Raw genomic sequence first — 8,481 nt, forward strand, 5'->3', positions numbered from 1 at the left:
CATCAAATGAGGCCTGTAAGGGCACAGAGTCATCAAATGCATATCAAAGCTACATGCTAAACTAAATGCAAACGTACAGGCTAACTTGAAATAAGACATTTACGGAGTACAGTGTTAGCCTATAGACTAGTTACATCTGCAATTATACACAATTCTATGTTCAAAGTAACATTCTTCTTAAATCTATTCCTTCTATTGTTATCATGCAACGTTCTGCTCTGAATGTACATGATTTACAAAACATGTGGCATCACATCATGGCGCACACACACACACACACACACACACACACACACACACACACACACACACACACACACACACACACACTACTGTTAAAATTAACAGACTGATGCTTTCAATGTGAAAGATTATAAAATCTAAACAGGAAAATTGGGTGTATCTATCTATCTATCTATCTATCTATCTATCTATCTACTATACGATAGATAGATAGATAGATAGATACTGTAGATAGATAGATAGATAGATAGATAGATAGATAGATAGATAGATAGATAGATAGATAGATAGATAGATACTGTAGATATATAGATACTGTAGATATATAGATAGATAGTCATACTGTATGACTAATAAAAATATGTCCTCACTGAAGAATGGAATTAAGAAAGACATCAAATGTGTATTGCATCCAGATATAGCTGCCACTCTGTAAGCTTAATATGACATATAAGCGACAAACAGACGACCTCATATAGGTGAGTGCTTACTCCACATGCATTGACAGGCAAAATAATAAAAAGAATACAAGAAAATCGGAACCTTTACATGGAAATAGCATACCTCATTTAACCCTTTATTTGCAAACATGTTAAGTTGAAAAATTGTTGCAGAATATTGTAAAATGTAACAATTTGTTTACCTGCATACAGTATATACTGTAGTCACAGACACATCTTTTAGATGGTATGTATGCTGTTAAAAGAGGTGGCATTGTGTGGCTTGACCATCAGACATAAAGAAATAAAGAGAAAAACACCCTGTTTCTAATGCCTGCAGTCACCCATCAGAATAAGTCCCCAATCCCTGTATTTCTCATTGTCATATATACAGAGGATGCTGTATTTACCTTCAGGATAGTCTCCCAAGCTGCAGTTTCTCTTTGCCCTTTGCTCTCCACATAGGAATGATCTGTTGCTGGGTGGATGGATGAAATGCTTGGATGGATGAAATGCTTTTCACCATCCAACCATACATCTCCTAATGCCAAGTCCAGTCCTCCAGTGACACCCACACTGCCCTCTTTCCTTGGCACTGCAGACTGTTCTCTTCCTCTCTCCTCTCTGGAAGATGTGAGTGGGATGCAGAAACAGAGAAGGGAGGGAGAGAAAGATGGGAGGAGGGGCAATCTTTAAACCCACTGATTTGCAATCATATACACAAACGTAGGGTAAAGGTAGGGGGCAGTGCCAGCCAGTGTCAAGCAGACACTGCTGCATAACTGTTTCTGATTATGATGCACAGAAAGCTTTTGATGCCAACCTGTGGCACTGATTGTGGATCCAAGCATTCAAATATGGCAGTATGCTGGCTAATTAAAATGGACATGTCGTTTTACCCTATCATTGCTTTTTGTATAAAGAATGTATTATTATTTTGTATATTTATATTGTTACTTACTATAACATATTTATGGTGGAATGTGAATGGTTTCATAGTGTATAAAAATAAACCTCTCAATATTCATCCAAATAAGTGATTTGTTTTAAATAGAGTTGATTGTCATTCTGTATTAACCCTGTTCCAGCCACGGCTTGTGAGCACAGTGCATGGTCCTTCTTGTAGGTAGTCTTAAGCATTATTAAACCAACATCAACCAATTTGCCTTCATCATACATAAGCAGGTGGTTCCCCTTATGCACCTTACCCCCAACCTATCTTTGCAGGCTGGTTGCTAGGAAACCAAGTGATAATTTGTGGGTGAGAGATGATAAGAGATCTGCAGAACATACAACATTGACAGACAAGAGATTTAACTCATTGCCATCCTGCACTGTACTGACAGTCTAATATATGTCTACAAGGTGCTGCACAAGTACAAGGTGGTAGCAGCATGCTAGATCATCAGATACAGGAAAGCTGTATTATTAGCATATGGACTGTGTGATATATCATTCGGTACATATCTAGAATGCAGAAGCTAATTCATGGTATACTGATGGCTGAAAAATAATCTGACAGAAAAAAAAGCAGAAAGTGGTAGTCATGTGTGGGATGTGACTTCCCATCAATAGTGAATTCACTGAAAAATGTGGTGTCAGCATATCATGTGGCAGAAACATCAATAAATACAGTAAAGACACAAGCAACAAACAGACACATAGATGTATAGAAATATAGTATATAATAACTTTATTGACACATCACACAAATACAGTCCTGGAGTTTCCCCAAATTCTGAATGCAGGCACATTGAGTGTTATTTATCAAACAGTACAAGCATTGTGGTCTGCATACACAAAATATAGCACTTACGACTCATATGCATCTCCCTGGTTTCTCAGTTGCATCTGGATGGGCGTTACTGAGTGGCAACGAGGCGTTGACATAAAGAATACACTTGACGTGGGTGGTTACACAGAGTTGCATCCTTTTCTGAGCTGTGTGTAGGCAGAGATCCATCCAATTCTATGTGTGTGTGCGTGTGTGTGTGAGAGAGTGAGGGCTGTGTGCACTAACAGGCCTCATTTGATTGCTGTTTCTATAGAAACTACACATTTTACATCTTCAATTTGAAGATATGTTGGAGTCAATACCATGAGGTTTCTTTCACCTGCTTGTTCATGTCTAGTCTACAGCTACAGGGGTACTCTTTACCTAGAACGGCGCCCGCGATTGGCATCGCGGGCCTCGGGGGTAAAAAATCGCGGGCATCGCGGCCATCGCGGCCATCGCATGCACATAAAAAACGGGTGCGACGCGATGGCCGCGATGCCCGCGATTTTCCCATAGGGATCAATGTTAAAAGTGAGATTGGACGCGATTTTAGTGTTAAATGCCTCAATGCCCGCGATTTTTACATAGGAAACAATGTTAAATGGGCCACAGAGCCCTAATAGTCCCCCTGAAGTCTTAAATGGCCCCCACAATTTTTAACGCCACCCCACGATCAACGTGAACCCGAAGCGTGGCGAGCGCAGCGAGCCCACGAGGGGCGGCGGTACGCGTCCTCCGACCTTTTCATACCCCCACTATCCACGTCGGCGTGGAGTTGAGAATAGAATAGTGTGGCGAGCGCAGCGAGCCACCGAGCCCGAAGCGTGGCGAGCGGACGCGGATACCTGTGAAGCCCGCGAAGGGACGCGTTTACCTGTGAAGGTATCCGCGTCCCCTCGCGGGGCTCGCTGCGCTCACCACGCTTCGGGCTCGGTGGCTTGCTGCGCTCGCCACACTATTCTATTCTCAACTCCACGCCGACGTGGATAGTGGGGGTATGAAAAGGTCGGAGGACGCGTACCGCCGCCGCTCGCCACGCCTCGGGTTGACGTTGATCGTGGGGTGGCGTTAACAATTGTGGGGGCCATTTCAGACTTTAGGGTGACTATTTGGGCTCTGTGGCCCATTTAACATTGTTTCCTATGGAAAAATTGCGGGCATTGAGGCATTGAACACTAAAATCGCGTCCAATCTCACTTTTAACATTGATCCCTATGGGAAATCGCGGCCATCGCGGGCATCGCATCGCACCCGTTTTTTAGTGCATTCGATGGTCGCGATGGGCGCCGTTCTAGGTAAAGAGTACCGCTACAGGTTTAAAATCTGGGTACTTATGTAATATCTGGGCTCCCGTTTTTCTTGTGAGACCGCGTCCGCTCGCCACGCTTCTGGCACGGTGGCTCGCTGCGCTCGCCACACTACATAAAATCAACTCCATGCGTAGTTGGATAGTAGGGGTATGAAAAAAGGGGTGCATTTAATACATAAGTACCAAAATCTGTTCTGATATGGGGATACTCACAACACTAAAGTCTACAGGTTTATTATTACCAAGCAAGCCTGGATTAAGCCTTTGGGGGCTCGGGTCACTTTAGACAGGGGGCCCACTCCCACCTGGCAAACTGCACAGGAGAATATTACACTGTCAAAACACAGAGTGAAGGCAGTATAAACTTGGTCCATGGGTAACTGCAGGGGGCGGGATAGATTTATATATATATATATATATATAATTTATTTATTAACAGTTTCATATATAGCACACACATATATATTATTTACTGAGAATACTTGAACATTCACATCAGTCCCTGCCCCAGTGGAGCTAACAATCTATATTCCCTACCACATGTACACGCACACACAGACATTCTAGGGTTCATTTGTTGGGAGCCAATTAGCCTAGTATATTTTTGGATTCTGGGAGGAAACCGGAGTACCCAGAGGAAACCCACGCAAGTAGGAGGGGGGGGGGGGGATATACAAACTACGCACAGTTAGAGCCATGGTGGGAATCAAACCAATAACCTCAGTGCTGTGAGGCAGTAATTCTAACCATTACGAGAGAGAGAGAGAGAGAGAGAGAGAGAGAGAGAGAGAGAGAGATGTAATACTATATGAAAAGCCTGCGTTTGTCCCTCTGTACCTTACTCTGTAGGAGTCCTGACATGCTAAGCACTGCCTCCCATGACAAGGCTGCTGCTGCTGTCCTCCATAGGCCTGAGAAGCATATGATAAGCTGCACCAAGCAGAGCTCAGCACAAGCCACTCAGTCTCTGATCTTTTGTGCAAAATCTCATGGAACTTAGTCAACTCCCAGCAATGCACTCATTCTATGTGCAGTCAGTGGGGGGAAATTACTAAGATGTGTATTCTACTTCACATGTGATGTTGCTATGGGCAACCAATCAGAATCTATTGGTTGCCCATAGCAACATCACATGTGAAGTATAATACACATCTTAGTAAATTTCCCCCAGTGTGTCTTGGCTCTCGATGCTCAGCACCATTAATTATTGTCACATTGGCAGATATGTGAAGCTGCAGCACTACCTCACTCCTATGCACAAAACCTTTAGCAAATTTTAAAAAAATAAATACATGCACACCACAAGGGGCCCCTAGTTAGAGGAGGCCCAGGATTATTGACCCTGTTACCAAGTGATTACTAATAGTAAATACTGTACTAATAATAAATGTTTGTTATTTAGAGTAACAGAAGAAAAACACAATTGTGAAATTGAGGAGCCACTGTGATTGTGATTTTAAGACTATATAATTATCCTCTCTGTTCATACCATTTAGTGAAAAACTTTTACAATTATGCAATACAGGTATATTGCTTTCTTTTCTACAGGTTAATAGTGAACCTAATGATACTACCATCATCTGTACATCATTTTATGTAGTACATCATTGTAACAGAGAGTGGTCATTGTCCAACATGAATCAATAAATCATAAAGCGTCATTTTTCTGTTCCAGAAACCTTTCCTGATTTCATGTGGAAGAATTTAGATCCTTTGTAAACACTAGTAAATTGATCGGTTTTAGAGGTTAAGTTGAGATAAGCCTTTGTAGTAGATACATCAATACAAATTACGTAATTTGGAGCTAGGTCAGGAGGTGCAGAAAATTGCTGAGAATTGAGTCATTGCAGTCTCACTCTCCTCTGTACAATGTAAGGATGGTGCCACACAAATCTTAAGGATCCAGGAGACTGGACTCATTTTCTGGCAGTCCAGGGGATCTCCTGCTGATATAAAGTCACACAATAAGGAAACAAGAGCATGTTTAAATTCAATAAACCTTTATACCTGAAGAAATGATGCTCAAAATGGAAAGTAGAGCAGCCATGGGCAGTGCAACTATTGTTGATTGCGTGGGGGCACTCTGCTATGGGTCCCCCTAGGCTAAGGGGAGCCTGGATTCAAGTTATAAGGTTGCATACCAATTTTCCAGATATGCCTTCTAAGCAATCAGCCTGATACATTGGGCAGCACGTATGGTGTAATTATTAACAATACTGCTTCACAGCACTGAGGTCATGGGTTTGATTTCTTCCGTGGCCCTAACTGTGGTGTTTGAATATTCTCTAAGTGCTTGTGTGGGTTAATTGGCTCCTAACAAATAAATAACTTGTGTGTGTGTGTGTGTGTGTGAAAGGAACACCGATCGCTGATTAAGCTGGAGGTGACATAAATCACCAAAGGGATTTCATGCTGGGAAGAGGTAGCAGTTTGGGACAGATAGGGCTGCGGCTGGCAGCCAATGGGTGTCGAGGGAGGAGTTTTAGCAGGGCAGAAGGGTCTTGTGACTAGGGATCAGCTTCCTCTCTGGAAATTTTTCCCACCCTCCCATCCCTATTTTCTGTCTCTATTTTCTTCACTTGGGCGGCGGTAAAGAACGGTCAATTGTGTAGATGGAATGTGTGTAGGTTAGTGGGTGAGCTCTCCAGGCATCGATTGTCATGAGCCATACTTCTATGCACGGAAGATGGCTGCCACCACCGACCCGGGTGGTTGGCTGGGAGAGTTGGTCACCAGCGGTGTGTGAATGGTATGGTGATCCTACCCCACCCCTTTTCTTTAATCTGACCATTCTTTAGTGCCGCCACCAATATATATATATATAGTTTAGTCTGTTGTCAAAAATAAATTTGACATTCATTATTTTGAAACTCCAGCACTTGTGTCCGTGTCGTTATTTTTAGATAAGTTAGTAAGTTAAGTGTTAAGGTCTGTTAAGCATGAGAGTACCGATGGTGAATTTATGTGTGTGCGTGTACATGTGGTAGGGAATACATTCTAAGCTTCCCTGGGGCAGGCCAAATATTCTCTGTAAAGAACTGTGGAATGTGTGCGCTATTTAAATAACTGGTAATAAAACATAATAATAATCCATTGACCAGCCTGAATTGTGTGACATTACAGTATCAGTGATAGGAGTGTGTAGTAGATGTTATAATGGTAAGAGGGCACTGTAATGTGGTAGAATTTGAACTGGAAGGCACTAAAATGTGGCATAATCGGATTTCCTCGTTGTTACATGGTGGGCACTATAATATTACATAATAAGAACTGGGGGAATGTAATAATGTGTCATAATATGAAATTTAATTTTTGTAATTTCAAATAAAATAGACGCACATGTAAAAAACATGCTGCTTTATTTCTTCAAGGTTGGTCTGACTTGATTTTACCTTGCACAGTATTGGTTGGTGACCCAGTTTACATAAGGGGTGATCCCCATAACAATAACACCAGGTCCTGTATATCCAATACAAAATAATGTGTTTAAAGGAGTAAATAGAGGTGCTGCTGCACAATGCAGCTCTTATACTAGTGTCCATAGAAAGGCCTCTAAAGGTAATATAGAGTAGCACTCATGGCAAGCTGATCTGGGTTCAACAAAGGGCAGATGCTCTACTGTGGCAGCTTGACCAATCCCTGAGGTGGGTATCCCATCATGGGCCTGCTGCGTATTTACTCCAACTCTTAGGAGAGTCAGCAGAGGTGGGATCAGGCAGTAGGGCAGGCGTAGGTCAACCTAAGGATTCTGTCGACCTAACCCCATGTCAACCTTCATGTATGGTGACCTTGTCGACCCAGTTACCGTATCCCCATTACTTGACCTATATAATGAGATTTTTTTTTTATTCCACATGTATTGATTGGTTGGGGGTATGTCTCCATAAAGATGCATTTTCAAAGAGATTATTTGATATGTGAAAAGATTTCGGTAAGGCTTTTTAATCTACCCACCTGCAGTTCAACATGATTCTTACCAAGGTTCAAATTTGCTGGCTTTTTTATAACTTTGCTTCCAAATCAGAAACAAACTTTTGTACTTACTGTATTTGCTTGGCACTGGGGCAATTTATAAGCCTTTGCCCTGCAAAAATGAGCAAGGACACAAAGAGTAGCCCTAAAGAGGGGTATAGTCAGGGGCAGGCTGGCAACTTTTAGTCTGGGGGGCAAGTCCAGGACACTGGCCCATAAGTATCAGCGCATGGTTAAATAGTGTTTTTTTTCATTGAAAAAAACATGTATTAATACAAATCTTGGGGGGGGGGGGTATGGTCACATTAAACTAGAGGAGGGGTTACATGGAAATATGGGGGTAGCCACATTATGCCACACTCCATCATGCCCCTTAAACATTATGCCACACACTGTAATGCCCAATACACATTATGCCACACATCAGAATATCCATTACACATTATGCCAAAAACCCCAATGCCCATTACTCATTATGCCACATACCCCAATTCCCATTAAATATTAGGCCTCACAGTAAGGCTTCTAATTACTCTCTTATAGGGGTAACTTGAGTGAGACAGCGAGGGTGCCATGGAAAAAGAGATTCCCTCTCTTTTTTCCCATGAAGCCCTCTCTTTCTCACTCCTCAAAAGAAATAGGTGTGAGAAAAGAGAGATGGTATCAGAGAGAAAGGAGGAGTGTGGAGTAGAAGTAAGAGAATGTCAGGGAGAGAGAGAGAGAGACAGGAGCAAGAATGA

General features: G+C 42.3%; 1 protein-coding gene across 1 annotated transcript in view; it reads right to left on the reverse strand.

Moving 5' to 3' along the window:
* LRRN2 (leucine rich repeat neuronal 2) overlaps positions 1-1,323 on the reverse strand; it is a 40,974-nt gene extending 39,651 nt beyond the window's left edge. Inside the window, exon 1 of the mRNA XM_083172904.1 lies at positions 1,094-1,323. The gene's annotated coding sequence lies outside the window, so the exon portion shown is untranslated. The remainder of the gene's footprint in view (positions 1-1,093) is intronic.
* Between the last annotated feature and the right edge of the window lie 7,158 nt (positions 1,324-8,481).

Source organism: Crinia signifera, chromosome 2 (assembly GCF_055691185.1).
Source record: "Crinia signifera chromosome 2, ASM5569118v1, whole genome shotgun sequence".
Taxonomy (NCBI): domain Eukaryota; kingdom Metazoa; phylum Chordata; class Amphibia; order Anura; family Myobatrachidae; genus Crinia; species Crinia signifera.